Source organism: Mustela nigripes, chromosome 1 (genome assembly GCF_022355385.1).
Source record: "Mustela nigripes isolate SB6536 chromosome 1, MUSNIG.SB6536, whole genome shotgun sequence".
Classification (NCBI taxonomy): Eukaryota; Metazoa; Chordata; class Mammalia; order Carnivora; family Mustelidae; genus Mustela; species Mustela nigripes.
The window spans coordinates 263,138,537-263,149,822 of NC_081557.1; positions in this window are offsets into that span (position 1 = coordinate 263,138,537).

Here is an 11,286-nt window from a genome sequence, read left to right on the forward strand (position 1 = left end):
AAGTCTTTAAAAACGAAAGAAAGGGAGACAGAGAGAGAAGGAGAGAAGAAGGAAGGAAGGGAGGAAGGAAGAAAAAAGAAAGAAAAGGGCCAGCCTTGGGCAAACCTGAAGACAGGGAAAAGGTTTGCGTTGGACTCTCACCTCCCTTTCTGGACCCCTCGATGCCAGCATGTGCTCACAGGGCCACAAGTTGCCCAAACGAACTTGCTTGGACTGGGCTTTCTCTCCCCAAACATGAGAATTTTGCAATCCCAAACTCAACTGTTCTGAAACCTAGTCCATGAAGACCTGGCTGGTTTGATAGATAAACCTCAGGACACTGAGACAAACTCACCAGCTTCAGGGCTTCTCTCACTGCATCTGTTGGAGAAGGCAGCCTGCGCCTGTAGTGTTTCACAGCAAGGACTGTTTTCAGAATAAGGCCGGGTATGACTGCATCATTCCCCACCCTCGGCCATGCGTCCAGTTGCCTATATGAGAAGTGCCTACATCTGTAATTGAAAACACATGCTTTCATGAATTTTTTTTAAAAAACTACATCCTTTTGCCTAATAAATTGTTCTTTAAAAATACAGTGATGAGGCACCTGAGAGGCTCAGTGGGTTAAGCCTCTGCCTTCAGCTCAGATCATGATCTCAGAGTCATGGGACTGGGCCCCACATCGGGCTCCCTGCCCAGCAGGGAGTCTGCTTCTCCCTCTCCTCTGACCTTCCCCCCTGCTCTTGCTCTCCCATTCTTTCTCTCTCTCAAATAAATAAATAAAATCTTTTAAAAAAATACAGTAATGCTGGGGTGTGGGCTCTGCCCTCCACGCAGAGTCCATTTAGGATTTCCTCTTCTCCCTCTGCCCCTCCCCTTACCCTCCCAATCCTTCCCCCTTCCAGTAAATAAACAAATCTTAAAAAAAAAAAAAAAAATACAGGGAAGCCTAGCAGGTGTGTTGACTCAGGAGGAGAACAGTCTTCATCGCTAATACTTCAAAGTGAATTTATTTATCAAATATGTTCTTCTTAGGGGCACCTGGGATGGCTCAGTTGGTTAAGTCTCTGCCTTCAGCTCAGGTTATGATCTCAGGGTCCTGGGATCAAGCCCCACGTTGGGTTCCCTATTGAGCAGGAGCCTCTTCTCCCTCTCCCTCTGCTGCTCCCCCTGCTTAGGCATGCTTGCTCTCTCTCTCTCTCTCTCTGTCAAATAAATAAAAGAACTGTGAAAAATATATATCCTCTTAGTATACAGGTGATACTTGTGGCTTTTGAAGCAATGGCAGGGTGTGATAACTCTTGCCTGCATCTTTGTTTTGTGGTGTGAATAGCCTGTGCAAGTCTAAAGTTCCAGTCACGCTAAAGAGGCGTGACCTGAACCTAATCATCAGACAAGCCCAGACTGAGGATCTTTGACAAAACACCCGCTACGTACTCTTTAGAAGTGTAGATGTCATGGTAGACAAGGTCTAAAGGAGATTAGAGAGGCATGAGGAGCACCTGGCTGGCTCAACTGGAAAAGCATGTGACTCTAGATCTCACGGTAGTGAGTTCAAGCCCCACAGTGGGTGTTGACGTTACTTACTTACTTGCCTACATACATACATAAAATTAAAGAGATAAGATAACTAAATGTAACATATAGTCCTAGAAGTGGGAAAGAGAGGAGAGATTGCCAGAAAAGATATTATTGGGACAGCTGGCAAAATTTTAATGTGGACCATGTTTCAGGTCTTAATGTCAGTGTTAAATTTTCTGAATTTGATGATTATGTAAGAGAACATTCTTACATAAAAATATGAAGTATTTGAAAATATGAAGTATTTGAAGTATTTGACTATGATTTCTGCAACTAAATCTCAAATTATTCAGGAGGCAGCCAAACCAGGAGAGGAAGGACACGCAGGCTGCATGGGGTTTGCTACTAAATGATTGGTTTGTTGTGCATTAAAACACCAGGGTTTGCTAAGCTCCTGATTAAAAATGAAAAATTCAGAAAGAGTGGAATTATTTTATAAATATTACTTTATGGCACCTGGAAACTTAATTTAGGAGTTGTGTAAGTTTGGTGGCACTTCTATCACCAGATGCCACATAGTGGGTGGCTTAAACAATCCGAATTTACTTTCTCACAGTTCTGGAGGCCGAAAGTCAAGAATCAAGCTGTCAAGAGGATAGCTTTCCTCGGAGGCCTCTCTCCTCCGCTTGCAGATGGCTGTCCTCCCCTCCTTCTGTCTCTTTACATGGTCTTTCCTCTGGGCATGTATGCCCAGTGTCTTTCCTGCATATGCAAACTTTTTCTTCTCTATTTTGTTAAGATTTTATTTTTTTATTTGTCAGAGAGAGAGAGAAAGAACATAAGCAGGGGGAGCAGCAAAGGCCAAGGGAGAAGCAGACTCCCCACTGAGCAGGGAGCCCGATGTGGGACTTGATCCCAGGACCCTGGGTTCATGACCTGAGCTGAAGGCAGAGCTTAACTGACTGAGCCACCCAGGCGCCCCTAAATTTTCCCTTCTTAGTAAGGATACCAATCAGATTGGCTTAAGGACCACTCTAAAATCCTCATCTTAACTTAAATCGCCTCTCTAAAGGTCCTATCTCCAAATATAGTCACATTCTGAGGTCCTGGGGGTTAGCACTTGGACATATGAATGTTGGCCCCTAACAGGAAGTATCCAATTTTGATAACAGTTAGCAACTAAACTCCTAGAAATGATCTAGAGAAAGCTGGCTTTGATTCTAAAGAAAAGAGCATTACAATGCTCAGGTACTTTCATACATAAAGAAATAAAGAGAGAATCAGCACTTTCCTGTTTTAAGCACAGAGCATATTTGACTTGTTTTTATAACAAAATGTAAGTGACTATCAGGTTCCCAGTAGAACCGCCAGGCTTGTTCTAAAGAGACACAAAGAAAACAAGGATGGAAGATCCAAGAAAGAATAGACACAAACTGAAACAATGTGCTTGGACCATTGGTTCCATATACCGCAGCAACTCCTAGGATCAGTGCCAAGTAAAACCGCTGAGTCATCATGAAACAGCTCTAAACTGGAGACACCAAGTCCATCCATCCACAGTAGAACTGATGAATCGTTACTGTATCATATACCCAAATACTGCACAGCAAGGCAGGACCATGGATTACGGCTTCACACAACAGCATAAATCAATTCCACAAGTTCATGTTGATGAAAAGAATTCAAATGCAAAAGAATAAGATTTGGGCGCCTGGGTGGCTCAGTGGGGTTAAGCCGCTGCCTTCGGCTCAGGTCATGATCTCAGGGTGCTGGGATCGAGTCCCGCATCAGGCTCTCTGCTCAGCAGGGAGCCTGCTTCCTCCTCTCTCTCTCTGCCTGCCTCTCTGCCTACTTGTGATCTCTCTCTGTCAAATAAATAAATAAATAATCTTTAAAAAAAAATAAAAATAAAAATCTTTAGTGCTGCAGTGTGTGGGAAATATGTAAATACATGCTAACTATAATTGTAGGTTTATCAAGCAAGCACTCAAATATCTATGATCAGTAGTTGGCAAGCTTGTGTAAAGTAATACTTCACTGATAAGTCAGACAAACAAGGACAAATACTGGGGCACCTGAGTGGCTTGGTCAGTTAAGCGGCTGCCTTCTGCTCAGGTCACAATCCCAGGGTTCTGGGATCGAGTCCTGTATTGGGCTCCCTGCTCAGTGGAAAGCCTGCTTCTTCTTCTCCCTCTGTTGCTCCTGTTTGTGCTCTCTCTCTGTCAAATAAATAAATAAAAATCATAAAAAAAAACACCAAAAAGACAAACTATATAATATATATACTGTATAATATCACATATATGTGGAATCTAAAAAAGCTAAACTCCAAGACACAGAAAGTAGAATGGTGGCTACCAGGGCTGACAGGCAACACAAAAAAATGGGGAAATATTGGTCAAAGAGCATAAACTCCCTATCATAAGATTAATATGTTCTGGGGCTCCTGGTGTGCCTCAGTGGGTTAAAGCCTCTGCCTTCCGCTCAGGTCATGATCCCAGGGTCCTGGGATCGAGCCCCGCATCAGGCTCTCTGTTTGGCAGGGACCCTGCTTCCACCCTCCACCCCTGCCTACCTTTCTGCCTACTTGTGATCTCTGTCAAATAAACTAAATAATTAATTAATTTTAAAAAAAAGATTAACATGTGCTGAGCATCTAACGTACAGTTTGGTGCTTACACCTAATAATACTGTACCAGAGAATTGAAAGTTGCTAAGAGAGTAGATCTTAAATATTCTCACCATGAAAACAGAACTGGTATTTATGTGACAGGATGGAGAGTTTAGCTAACACCTTTGTGGTAACCATACCGCAATATAGAAGTATGTCTAAGCACCATGTGGGATACCTTAAACTTACACAATGATAGATGTCAACTGTATTTCAATAAATTGTGGGGAACAATATTTCACTGGATCATCACATCGTAAGAGTAAGCAGAAGACCGCATGTTTTTTAGTCTGTACCAACAAGCGTTTGTCTTTCCCAGCTAAGGCAAATTTAAAACAGAGTAGTTTGAACAGCCTTAAATATAACCCTGTATGGGGGCGTCTGGGTGGCTCCAGTGGGTTCAAGCCTCTGCCTCTGCCTTCGGCTCAGGTCATGATCCCAGGGTCCTGGGATCGAGCTCCGCATCGGGCTCTCTGCTCAGCAGGGAGCCTGCTTCCTCCTCTCTCTCTGCCTGCCTCTCTGCCTACTTGAGATCTCTGTCTGTCAAATAAATAAAATCTTAAAAAAAAAAATATATATATATATATATATATAACCCTGTATGCTTCATACAGTTGGTGAGCCAAAGAACCACACAAAGAGATTAACACACCTTCCAAACAGAAACTCTCACAATTTTGACATCGGAAATGTATGATAAGGGTTCTTATTACGACAGTAGCAGTTCAGTGATTTGTACAGAAGGGGCCACGACAAAGCATGATATCTGAAACCTCCTGACACAGACGACAGGGCCTCCGAGCGGCCTGCGTGACGTGGCTCGCCCCTCCCCATCCCCAGCCTCTCTCTCTGACCTCATCTCCTACTACTGTCTTCCTCTCTCACTGCACTCACACCCACTGCATTCCTGGCTGTTCCTCAACACACCAGGCCCGCTCCCTCCCCAGGACTCCCAGCACCCTTGCCCCCCTCCTTCTGCAGCCCCAGAAACCCACGTTCTCCACCTGGTCCTTCCCTCACTTCTCTCGGCACATTCATAAAATGCCACTTCTCCGCTCCCTGGAGATCCTAGCAAAATGCGCAGCCCAGATGCTCTTCCTTACCCCGTTCCCAGCTGTGTTTCTATCCCTAGCATGTGTCACATTCATTACTCTTAATGCCTTCCTAGTTATCTTTTTTATTTTTTGTCTTTCATCAGAAAATAAGTTCCTTGGGCGCCTGGGTGGCTCTGCCTTCAGCTCAGGTCATGATCTCAGGGTCTCTGCTCAGCGGGGAGCCTGCTTCCCCCTCTCTCTCTGCCTGTCTCTCTGCCTACCTGTGATCTGTCTGTCAAATAAATAAATAAAATCTTTTTAAAAAGAGAGAGAGAAAAAATAAGTTCCTTAAAGGCAGTGCTTTGTACCTATTGTGTTCACTCATTTATGTCCAACACTGACAATAACACCTGCATATACTAGGTGCTCAATAAATATTTGTTAATAAACTTTTAAACTTCCTGATATTCAACCATAGTTGCTTCCAAATCAGTTTCTACATATCAGGGGAAACCTCAGGATTTTAAAATCTCCCGAAAAAAAAGGAACTTCTATTGAGAAGTTCAAAAAAAAAAAAAAAAAGCTGCTGCTACCCATGCATATTTTTTGCCTTCTTTTAGGAATTTTAACATGAATATTCCTATTTCACTGCTGATAACATTTCTCTCTTTTTTTTTTAAAGATTTTATTTATTAATTTGACAGACAGAGATCACAAGTAGGCAGAGAAGCAAACAGGCAGAGAGAGAGAGAGAGAAGCAGGCTCACCGCTGAGCAGAGAGCCCAATGCGGGGCTCGATCCCAGGACCCTGGGATCATGACCTGAGCCGAAGACAGAGGCTTTAACCCACTGCGCCACCCAGGCGCCCCCACATTTCTCTCTTTTAGGAGTTTGTTAGAGAACAAGTTGGAATGACAACCAGAGATAGAGAATCTACCAATTTAACTGCTCACTCATTTTGTAAATTTTTTTTCAGGTTTTTTAATAGCAACACCTGTCACTTTAAAAAAAAAAAAAAGAAAGATCTGAGTCCAGTCCTCCTCGTAAAGTTTTCCTCCATGCTCAGGCAAGACATATACATTTGCTGGGAGGGCTAATTACCTGAGGTGTCTCTTCAAACTGCTATTCTTTAAATATCTGTTCGCCAGGGAGGAGAAAGTGATTTTCTGGCAAAATTAATAACACATCTTGGTTCATGTTCTAAACAGAAGGTTTATTACATGTTCTGTACATAGTAAATAATTTCTTTAGAACTTTCAAAGTTTCCTTCACCTGGAGACTCAGATGCCCACCTTCTGTCAGAAGAGAGGTAGAGTCCATCCAGTAACCGTAATAAAGTTGTGTTCAAAATGTGTGTTCAAGTTCTGCTCCCGTGTTGGCCAAGTAGTTCTCGTTTTGCATAACTCTTTCTCAGTTTTGTTTGGTGAACTTTTCTCAAATCAACATGTGGAGAAGGACATTAAGGGCTTAAATTTTAGACACAAAACGGATCGCTTATTCCCCCTCAGCAGCATGCTCTACACTCCCCCAAACGCAGAGTCGCGGGGGACTGACCGATGACGTCCTCACCCCGGCCCGCTGACGTCACGGCTGGCGCGTGGCTGGGCCGCACCCTGCAGACCCCCGGCCGCACGCCCAGGGATAGGCGGTGTCAGGGCGCCCCTGCCAATTCCCACTCGCCGTGGGCATCAGCCCGCGTCTTGGGGCTCGTACAGAAACCGCACGGGAAAATCGTGCTTCCCCCGGACCCCAGGGTGCTCCGAACCCGCTCTGGATCGGCGCCCTTGGAAGTGCCGGATCGCAACCTCCTGCCGCTCTGCCTCGGCCCTTCTGCTCACATGTCATCGCTCGGAGGCAGATTTCCTTCCATAATTCTCCAGCTACGCCTCCGCTCAGGGTTGTCCGTGAAGTCCACGTGCTTCCCCACCCGCCCCACGCTCCCACCGGCCTCGCCCTCCTCCAGCGACGGCTTCTGCCTTCCGACCCGAGTCACCAGCCCCCTGCGGACGTCAAGGGAGCGCTGACGTCATGCTGGGACGGACTGCGGGCGCCGGTAACGACCCATGTCCACGAGAGGGCGCCACTGCGCCGGCCGTACCGTGGGAGGCACCGCGGATCGCGGTTCCCCTTCGCCGCCCCCTCGGTTCAGACAGATAAGAACTCATCAACATTGAGCCCTTAAAGTGGAAAAATGCCCTTTATTGCATGAGCAAAGGGAACGGATGACACCCCTTAAGTTCATCACGGCTCTTAGGCCCTTGCCCTGTGGGTTGAGCGCCGTGATCGGGGCTGCGCTGCCGCCTCCTGGATGGCGCCGGCAGCACGGGGCAGTCCCGGAGCCTGAGGAGTGGGGGTCACCGTGGTGGAGTGGATTTACAGCCAAGTGTAGCAACCCCCAAGCTCAGAACTTCCATAATTCTCCTTAAATAATCCCTATCCGCCCAGACAGAACTGACTTCTTCTTCAACCTCTACCCTAGAAGGAAGAAGTATTTCTATTTCTTCTCAGATGCAACAGAAGAATGGGCAACTGACCACCTTAAAGACAAGTGTATTTAAGAATACTTTCTGTTGTCCAAAATCTATAAAGAACTTAGCAAACTCAACACCCAAAGTACAAATAATCCAATCAAGAAATGGGCAGAGGACATGAACAGACATTTCTGCAAAGAGGACACCCAGACGGCCAACAGACACATGAAAAAGTGCTCCACATCACTCGGCATCAGGGAAATACAAATCAAAACCACAGTGAGATATCACCTCACACCAGTCAGAATGGCTAAAATTAACAAGCCAGGAAATGACAGATGCTGGCGAGGATGTGGAGAGAGGGGAAACTTCTTACACTGTTGGTGGGAATGCAAGCTGGTGCAGCCACTCTGGAAAACAGCATGGAGGTTCCTCAAAAAGCTGAAAATAGAGCTACCCTATGACCCAGCAACTGCACTACTGGGTATTTACCCTAAAGATACAAACATAGTGATCCGAAGGGGCACGTGCACCCGAATGTTTATAGCAGCAATGTCCACAATAGCCAAACTATGGAAAGAACCTAGATGTCCATCAATAGATGACTGGATAAAGAAGATGTGGTATATGTACACAATGGAATACTATGCAGCCCTCAAAAGAAATGAAACCTTGCCATTTGCAACGACATGGATGGAACTAGAGGGTATTATGCTGAGTGAAATAAGTCAATCAGAGAAAGACAACTATCATATGATCTCCCTGATATGAGGAAATCGAGAAGCAATATGGGGGGTTTGGTGGGTAGGAAAAGAATAAATGAAACAAGATGGGATTGGGAGGGAGACAAACCATAAGAGACTCTTAATCTCACAAAACAAATTGTGGGTTGTGGGCGTGGGGCGTAGGGAGAGGGTGGTTGGGTTATGGACATTGGGGAGGATATGTACTATTGTGAGTGCTGTGAAGTGTGTAAACCTGGTGATTCACAGACCTGTATCCCTGGGGCTAATAATATATTATATGTTAATTTTTTTAAAAAAGAATACTTTCTGTTGGCTGGCACTGTGGAGACAGTATGGAGGTTCCTCAAAAAATTAAAAAGAGAACTACCATATGATCCAGTAATTCTACTACTGGAAATTTACCCAAAGAATACAAAAACACTAATTTAAAGGGATACATGCACACCAATGTTTATTGCAAGCATTATTTACAACAGCCAAATTATGGACAACCTAAGTGTCCATCAACAAATGAATAGATAAACAAGATATGGTGTATATATACATACTGGAATATTATTCAGCCATAAAAAGAGTGAAATCTTGCGATTTGCAATAACATGGATAGATCTAGAGAGTAGCATTAGCCAAGCAAAATAAGCCAGTCAGAGAAAAACAAATACCATATGATTTCACTCATACATGGAATTAAAAAAAAAAACAACAAAAAACGAACAAAAGGTGGGGGTTGGTGGTGAGACAAGCCAAAAAATAGACCCTTAAATAGAGAACCAATTGAGGGTTATTAGAAGTGGGCAGCAGAATGGGTGAAATAAAGGGGATTAAGAGTGCACTTACCTTGATGTGCACTGAATAATATAGAGAAATGCTGAATCACTATATTATACACCTGAAATGAGCATAACACTCTATGTCAGTTGCATGGAATTAAAATAACATTTTTAAAATAAACAAGTAAATACATTCTGTTGGCTGGGCTGCATTTCCCAATACAAAATAATTTTGGTCTAAAATACAGCTTGAGGGACACCTGGGTGGCCCAGTCCGTTGAGCATCTGACTTTTGACTTCAGCTCAGGTCGTGATCTTGGGGTCCTGGGGATCAAGCTCTGTGTCAGGCTCCTTGATCAGCGTAGAGTCGCTCATCTCTCTCCCTCTGCTCCTACCCCCCGCTCTCTCTCAAATAAATAAATAAAATCTTTAAAATATAGCTTAGGCCAAATTGTATTATCTAAATCTGATGTTTGCCTTTGTTTTCAATAGGAAGGAAAAACATTTACAAAGGAAAATCTCCAAAACTCAAGCTACAATCTACTTTACCTTTTTTAAAAGACCTTTAATATCTTTTATTCACAGGAGGAGGAAACCAAATGACTGATACACAAAAAGAAAATATATGTAAAAATACATGTAACCTCAGTAGTAAACAAGAAAATATAAAGCAAGATAATTTTTGCCCACCAGATTGGTCAAAATGGAAATTATTAGTAATATCTAACATGGTCTGGGTGTGGAGAAATAAACTTCCTCAAACACAGTGGGTAGAAATATAAAATGGTGCAGCATTTTTGGAATGCAGTTGGGCAGAATCAGTCAAAATCTACAATGAAACATACCTGGAGCTCCTGGGGGGCTCGGTGGGTTAAACGTCTGACTCTTGGTTTCAGCTCAGGTCCTGATCTCATGCGTCATAAGATCGAGACTTGTGTTGGGCTCCATGCTTAACGGGAGTCTGCTAGGATAGTCTCTCCCTCTGCCCCTTCCCCTATATGTGTGCCCTCTCTCGCTCCCTCTAAAATAAATAAATAAACAAATATTTTAAAAATAAAAATAAAGGACGCCTATTTGGTTCAGTCAGTTGAGTGTGTGCCTTTGGCTCAGGTTGCGGTCCTGGGGTCCTGGGATGGATTTCCATGTTGGGCTCCATGCCCAGCAGGGTGTCTGCTTCTCCCTCTACCTTCCCCCGTGGTTGAGATCTCTTCCCTCTTAGACTCAAATAAATGAATAAAATCTTAAAAAATAATTAAAATAAAATGAAGCAGGGGCACCTGGGTGGCTCAGTGGGTTAAGGCTCTGCCTTTAGCTCAAATCATGATCTCAGGGTCCTGGGATTAGGCCCCACATCAGGCTTTCTGCTCAGCAGGGAGTCTGCTTCCCTTCCTCTCTCTCTGCCTGCCTCTCTGCCTACTTGTGATCTCTGTCAAATAAATAAATAAAATCTTTAAAAAAAAAAAAAAAAACAGAACCACCATATGATCTAGTAATTCTACCATGGGGTAGTGGAACACAAAACTACTAATTGTATTGAATACAATACAAAGAATACAAAAAGACTAAATCAAAAAGATACATGCACCCCTATATTTACTGCAGCATCAGTTACAATAACCACATTATGGAAGCAGCACGAGTTCCATCTACAGACGGATGGATAAAGAAGTGGAATGCAATATTTTTCAGCCATTAAAAAAAAAAATGAAATCTTGCTGTTTGCAACAACATAGATGGCTCTAGAGAGCAGCATTAGCTAAGTGAAATAAACCAGTCAGAGAAAGACAAATACCATATGATTTCCCTGACGGGGAATTTAAGAAACAAAACAAACAAAAGGGGAAAAAAGACAAACCAAAAAACAGACCCTTAAATAGGGAAGAAACAGAGGGTTACCAGAGTGGGGGGTAGGTGGCGGGATGGGTGAAACAGGTGACGGGGATTAAGAGTACACTTACCTTGATGAGCTCTGAGTAATGTACAGAATTGCTGAATCACTATAGTGTACACCTGAAACTAACATAGCTCTATGTTAACTATGCCGGAATTAAAATAAAAACCCAATTTAAAAAAAGACAACTTGCCACCCCTGTA